Raw genomic sequence first — 7,786 nt, forward strand, 5'->3', positions numbered from 1 at the left:
TTTGTTATAAATCATGGAGTGGATTGCCTTTAACCAGGTCCGGACCGAGACCGGCCCAATACCTAGAAGATGGAGAGACGGCCAAAGCCCTACATAGAGGAGAGAGAGAGCCGACTTCAGGAGAAAGAGAGGCGGCCACAAAGCATGGAGAAAAGGAAACCCTTTCCTTTTCCTAGTAGATGTAATCTTTCCATTATTATGTATTAGTAGTTTTCCTAATCCTAGTGAGTTTAGGTTTTGGATACTTTCCATTTATCTTCATCTTGTAATCCTTATATAAAGGAACCCCCTTGATCATTAATAATAACACAGAAATATTCAGTCTCTAGACTCTCTAATTACAACAAGAGGCTGATAGTGCAGCCAAAATTTCCAAACATGATATATGGTGTTTTTGGCACCATTGTGTATATGCTTTCTAACCGGTTTTCAATGTTTTATCGAGTTAGTCAAGTACTTTTAGAGTCATTTCAGGTCTGGAGTGGACTAAAGAGCTAAAGGAAGAAGCGCGAAGAAAGAAACAAGAATTGGAGATTTTTTCCGAAGAACAATCGAGCGGAGCAGTCTGACAATTGATCCCACTAGGAGCTGATGATCCAGGTGCATGACCAGTAGACACACTCGGAGAAACGCACAAAGACCACTACAACAGCTTACCAACTGTAACACCCCCGAACCGTCCTAAGTATAGGTCGACCCACCGGCCAACAATCAAACAAGACCATGACCGATGGACGACCCACACCAAGGGTTGGAGATGAAAGGCCAACCGGCCAGCCAACAATCAAACAAGAACATGACTGACCGTCCAACCCAACACCATGGTCCGGAAGCGCTACATGACGGGTTAACGGGCAATCCGGTCAAGGTCACAATAAGTGCAATTCGTGACTAGGTCAGTTTACCCACTAACACGTCCCGTCAGATTCAGGCCTAAGGCTTTTCATCCCGTACTAGAACCTAACGTTGTGTTAGCTGGACAAGCTAATATCAGAAACAAAAAGTCATTTTACACAAAATATTCCTTTATTTATCATATATGATTCATGTTCGCAAACACAACATATTATACAAGTAGTGGCTAGCCAAATGAGTAAAAGTACATACTTATATTCTGAAAACGTCTTTAGCAAAAAGATGCAAACTCTACACCAGCCGGCCTAACTCCCTGCGACTTCTACAGGCTGACTCGGTCTACTGGTCACCTGAAAACAACAACGAGTGAGGAGTGAGTAATCTAGTATTACTCAGCGAGTTACAATCCCCAACTAACAAATACAACCCCTCGCTCTCCCACCCCAAACAATCTAAAGATTCAATAGATAAGCAATATCAGAAATACGCAGCAAATAATAATAGCAAGATAATTAACGATATGAAATCATAACCGCTAATGACTTGCTAACCACTTAAACTCAAACTCAACTCAATCTAGGGTTCAACAACCCTCTACACCATCTACACTATCACTAGGGCCCTTTGTGACTTAGTGTTCCTCCTCTATCCTCGGCAATATCCCATCTCCCTACCACAAAGGCCAGAAGAAGGAACTTTCAACCGAACGCGGCCCACAGTACGTTCGCGTCACCGCGCGACAGCCCCAGTACGCTCGGGCCACTGCCGGTTGTCATCAGTACAGTCGGGCCACTGCCGATTGTTACACGACGATCGCGGCCCACAGTACGGTCGGGTCACCACGAAACAGCCCCAGTACAGTCGGGTCACTGCTGGTCACTACCCCGTCCGTGTAACCACTCAGCCATGGGCCATGACCCCGTCTCTCTGAGTGTTCTCGATCCAGCGAATAAGGGCTTTCCTTAAACACGCTGGGTACGAGATCGAGGAAACACTAATCCACCTCAAACATGCCTAGCATTGTGGGTTACACAAATGCTATATGGCCAATATATGATTAATACAAAACCCGGTAAAACTAACACAAGGTTCCTAGTATTAATCGCAAATTAACACAATCAATCATATTCCAGAATCTAGCATAAAGATTAATTCCAGAATACTTAACTATCCACAACTTAGGGATATCATCTAAGCATTCCGCATTCGCTAACTAACCAATCAACCTAACCATTAGCATGCTACTACGGTTCTCAAGCAACAACTAAGCATGCTATCAACTCAATCAACCAAACCTCAACTATTAACTAATCAAACCGTTACTCAGTTAGACCTGGCCCCCTGCCATGATCCAACTTCCAAGTAACGGGAAACTGCAAGAAAACAAGTCAGCAATCAATTGATCATAACTCACAGTTCTTTGGCTGAACGTGGCCTTGACCCCAAATCTGTCTTCTGCGATCCGAACCCTTTTTCCAGAACTTCTCAAGTAGACCCACGTCTGGACTGGTCTTGAACTGATCTGATCTTCACTTGACTAATCTCCACTCGAACAGAACCTCCCCTAGGCGCTGTCTCAAAACTGGCAGAAAAACTGTTTTCGAAAACTGCCTAAAACTCCCGAAAAAGCTCGGAAACACTTGCTTTCTTTTTAGGTTTCTCTCTCACGTTTTACACTAGCTTTGAAGTGGTCTGGATGTCCTCAAATGAGCTGGGGTCGTGGCCTATTTATAGAATACAGCAGCCAATCAGATTCAGGTTGGTGGCCGCCCGTGTGTCGCTCCGCATGGCTCCGGACGCATGCACGGCGACACCTCATGCTCCACATGTCCTTTAGCATGGCTAGGACTCATGCAGGGCGCTACCACTTCTCCCAGATGTCATGCTGCATGACTGGAACTCATGCAAGGCGCCACAGTAGCTCACACATGGCTGGCCGCATGCTTCGGTTGCATGCGCGGCGACACCTCGTGCTTGGTCGATCCACCTCGTGCTTCTACATGTCAGGCTGCATGTACTACTTCCATGCACGGTGACACCTCGAGCTTCTATATACACTCAGCTTTCTGGGCAGTTGATACCACGTTCTGAACACTCACACCAAGCCACATCATGCTTCTCGGTCCATTCGTCTGATTTAGACCCTTCTGGTGAATTTTCGTCCCGCGATCAATCCCAAATATTTTTCTACGCCCTTTCTGATGCTCTGAACATTTTTAATAAACTCCACTTGATCTCTGAAGTTGAGAGAAAATATTTCCCGAGCCTCCGGCTTCCTCGAAAAATTCCATAATACTGAAATTAGGGTTTTTGCCCAACTTCGGGTCTTGATGTCGTGCTTCCAACAATGTCATGCTTCAGACGTCCTTTGGATCAATCTACCACATTATCTAACCATGGTATAATGGCATACTTGACTCATGGTTCACACAAGCACAATCTCATTGCCAGCGACTCGACCACCACAAAGATACTCGACAGTTCATTTTTTTTTACGGGTTTCTACACCAACGAAGAGCTCGGATGATTAGAATGACAGAACCGTCAACAGCCAAGACTAACCGACATCAATATGGATGATCACGGCAATCAGGATGATCTCACTGCTGTGATGGCAGTTATGCAACAACAAATACAGCAGATGCAACAGACCATCCAGGCACAACAAGCCGTTGCTGCACAAGCAGCCCGAAACGCAGAAGAAGCTGTTCCAATTGGGCAGAGAAACTTCCTACATAACCTGCCAGCCACGCGCTCTGCCATCAATCCACCACCCTGCACCAGACAAGACTTTGAAATCAAGCCAGCCTTGATCAATTTAGTGCAGAGGAAGATATTCAATGGGTTGCCTGCGGAAATTCCAATGGATCACATTGAGAACTTTGAGAAAGTGTGCGGCTTCACTCGAGCGAACGGAGTACCACCAGACTACATCAAATGTACACTGTTCCCTTTCTCTCTTGACGGGAAGCTGCTTGCTTGCTAGACTCTCTACCAACCGGATCACTCACTTCGTGGGAGCAGGTCCGATCTGCATTCCTTAGCCACTTCTACACGAAGTCGAAGACAACAGCTCTGAGGCAGAAGATTGCCACTTTCAAACAGTTGGTGGACAAACCTTTTTGTGATGCATGGGAACGATTCAACGTTTACCGCAAAGAGTGCCCACATCATGGTTTTGAAGAGGACTATCTCCTTGGAGTGTTCTATGATGGAGTAGGATGGGAGTACCAAAACGCCCTCAACTCAGCCAGTAAGGGAAATTTCATGACCCAATCAACGCAAGGGGCGTTTGAGCTGATTGAAAACATGGCGTCAAGCTCGACTGATAATAACAGGGAGAGCGATCACACACAAAAGGTGAACAGCATCGACAACAATAAGATTGACGAGCTGACCGCCAAGGTTGATCAACTGATTAAGAGAAACCAGAACCAGGTTTTCATCATGGAGGAATCTCCTTAGGATAAGGCAACTGCGGAAAATACTTTGGAAGCAGATCAGTCAGCGGATGATCAGAATGAAGTCAGTTACGTCAATGGACAGGGATGGCAGTTCAAGAACTATCACCCAAACCCTAACGTGAGGAACAATCCACATCTGTACAACTACCTCAAGCTCGATACGCTGGCTGACAATACCCAGAACAACCAAGGGCAGAACGCAGGGTACCAAAAGGGGTACAACCAGAACCACCAAGGAAAAACCTATGTCCTCAACCAGGCTCAGCACAATCAGTTTCAGAATCAGAAGCAGCTGACCAACCAGCAAGTTGCTCCAGCGGCCACAACTGCTCCGCAAGATGAGTTAAAAAGTCTAGACATGATGATGCAGCAGCTACTACAAGGTCAACAGATGCAGGGCAAGGCGTTGAATCAGGTCACCACTGACCTCAACACTAGAATGAACCACATGTTCAATGACCTGAGCACAAAGTACGACAACGTTGCCAGACACATGCGACCAGATGGATATACGGATTCCTCAAACCGCTGAAAGTGTGAAGAGGCAGCAAGGTACACTTCCTGGAAAAACAGACAAGAACCCAAAGGAGTGCAATGCAGTTGGGCTTAGGAGTGGAAAAAAAACTGTTCGATCTAGCACCGAGAAAATTCACAGCGGCTGAAAAAGGGAAGCAGAAGGAGTCGAAACAGCCACCCTCGGATGCTCCAACTGCTGAAAACGACCAGGAACAACCAGTTAAGGATAATCCGTCTGAAACCAAGCAGACGGCTGAAGCTGTTCGCCCATCCCTAGACCCTGTTCCTGCTCGCGAAAATGTTCCCAAGGTTCCATATCCTGTTCCAGCGAAAGCTACTCGTAAGGTGATAGACCATGTATTTTATCCACTTTTAGCCATGGTTTATAAGTGTTTTAATATATATTAACTACTATAAAGAGTCTATTTAGAGTGTTTACAGGTTCTGGTACGTTCTGGAGAAATATAGTGATTTTGGATCCTTTTGAGTGCAGATCTGCACAGATGCATCAGATGTTTAGCTATGGATGGAGACCTTTCCACCGTTATATTGAGCCCATCATTTGACACAAGATATAGCTTTGAGTTAGCTTTCCAATGCCTCTAGTTTGAGACCAATCAGCATCCTGTAGTAGATGTTATGCCTGTTTTACTGAAGAGTGGTCAGTCTGCCTCGCGAGAGGAAGCTGTCGAGGAAATGAAGGACTGTCGATCGGCGAAACATCATTGGTGTCGGTCAACAGTGATCCCAGAAAACAGGCCAAGACTGTTTCGTGACCAATTTAGGCCCATAAGTCACCACATATTACCAATATACCCCTGGACGACCTGAAACCCTATTTTACTGTTTCTAAGCCATTGTTGACGGCTATGCTTCATACTATTCTAGAGAGAGAGAGAGAGGGCTTAGGATTGGAGATCATACTCCCTTTGTTTCTTTACTCTGTTCTGTTTATTTATCTATTGCAGTATTATTCAGACCATCATAACCATATGTTTTATGAATATGTCTGAATAATCTCACTGTTAGATTTAGGATTCTCATAATGTTGATATATGTATTGCTAGATTAAATTGTTGTTAGGATGATTTAATTAGTTCTTCATCTAGTTGTTCTTACTACTAAGCTTAGGGTTGATAAACCCTGAATCTTAGATCTTAGGATTAATTGAGATCAAGCCATTGCTTGACTCAATACTTGAAAATAGACTAGTATGATCTAATTGACTAGATACAGACGAGAGTTAATCTAGTGAGTTATAGAATATAAATCAAACCTGTCTGTAAAGCTTTCTGGAAGAAGTATCGATCGACGCAGCGACAGCCCTGTCGATCGATATTTTGAAAGGTGTATCGATCGATATTCGTAATGAATAATCGATCGACACTTTCTCGTGATTAACATACGAGAGTTGAAATCCGAGATCCAGATTAGATAATCTAATGGATTATATCTGAGTTTGAATTCAAGAACAATTAATATCAATAAACCCCTAAAGACCCAAATCAAGTTATTTACTTATCATACCTGAGAATATACCTAAATCTAGCTATTCTCCCAACTGTTAACAACCTCAAAACAAACCAATTGAGCAATAACCTTGCTCACCAATTCATTTACTATTTCAAAGACCATAATCTATTGTGTAATCCTATAGTCTCTGTGGATTTGATCCCTAAGTACTACATCTGAACCTCTTATTTGAGAGAGTAATTCACTTCTTAAGGTAATTTGAGTGATATCATAAGGATTGAGAGGAGATGAAATGCAGAAAAATGCTGGAAGACTTGATCGTCAGACTTCCATTGATGGATGCAATTAATCCAAATGATGCCTTCCAAGCGAAACTTATTGAATGGTTTAATCTCAAGGAAGATATCTGAAGATGGTGAATTCATGATTGTCTCTAAGGAGTGCAGTGCAGTACTTTAGAACATATCGATAAAGAAGCTGGGAGATCCTGGCAATTTTGTTCTTCCATCCAGATAGGGAAGTCAGTTTTCTCCTGCTCCCTAGTTGATCTGGGATCTAGCGTAAACCTCATGCCCTATTCTGTGGCAAAGCGTCTGGGATTCACGCATTTCAAACCAACCAGGATGTCCTTAGTGTTCGCGGACAGGTCAGTTAAATCTCCAGTCGGTATCCTCGAAGATCTCCAAGTGAGAGTTGGGAACGCCACTGTTCCTGCAGATTTCGTAGTTCTGAAGCTTGAAGAAGAATCCAAGGATCCTCTCATCCTAGGAAGACCGTTCTTGTGCACTGTTGGCGCTATAATTGATGTGCGGAAAGGAAAGATCGATCTCCATCTGGGAGACATCGTGATGCAGTTCGAAATGGATGCATTGCTTAAGAAACCAATGCTGGACGGAAAAACCTTTGAGGTGGATGAAGGGATTGATCCGCTAGAACCCTATGAGGGAATGATTGAGGAAATCCTTACAGATGATCCACTCAAACTCGCACTGATAAAAGCTGAGGCTGAACAGCAAGTCGAGAACATTGACGCTGATGGGTATAATAAGATGTGATACCACTCAAATTACCCTAAGGAGTGAATTACTCTATCAAATAAGAGCTTCAGTTGCAGTACTTATGGATCGAATCCACATGGAACTAGGGAACCTATTAAATCTAGTCGAATTATTAATTATAAGTGTTTGTTGTTTTATGGTTTAAAAGTAAATAGCAATCCTAATTGAGAAAGTCTATTGCTCGAATAACAAGATGATTGGGGGTGAAACTTATTGGAAGATATTAGATGCATGGTTTCTATTCAGGTGTTGGAGATTATAATCCTATAGATGCCTAACAGTTGAATGCATGATATATTAGAGCTCAACTCCTTAATCACAGTGATCAGCGATGACAATGTTTCACTGGTTAACTAGCTAGATCTTGGATCTCAACTGTCGTCTTTTGATCACAAGAAAGTGTCGATCGATGATCCTATA

Source organism: Brassica oleracea, chromosome C2 (assembly GCF_000695525.1).
Source record: "Brassica oleracea var. oleracea cultivar TO1000 chromosome C2, BOL, whole genome shotgun sequence".
NCBI classification, from domain to species: Eukaryota; Viridiplantae; Streptophyta; class Magnoliopsida; order Brassicales; family Brassicaceae; genus Brassica; species Brassica oleracea.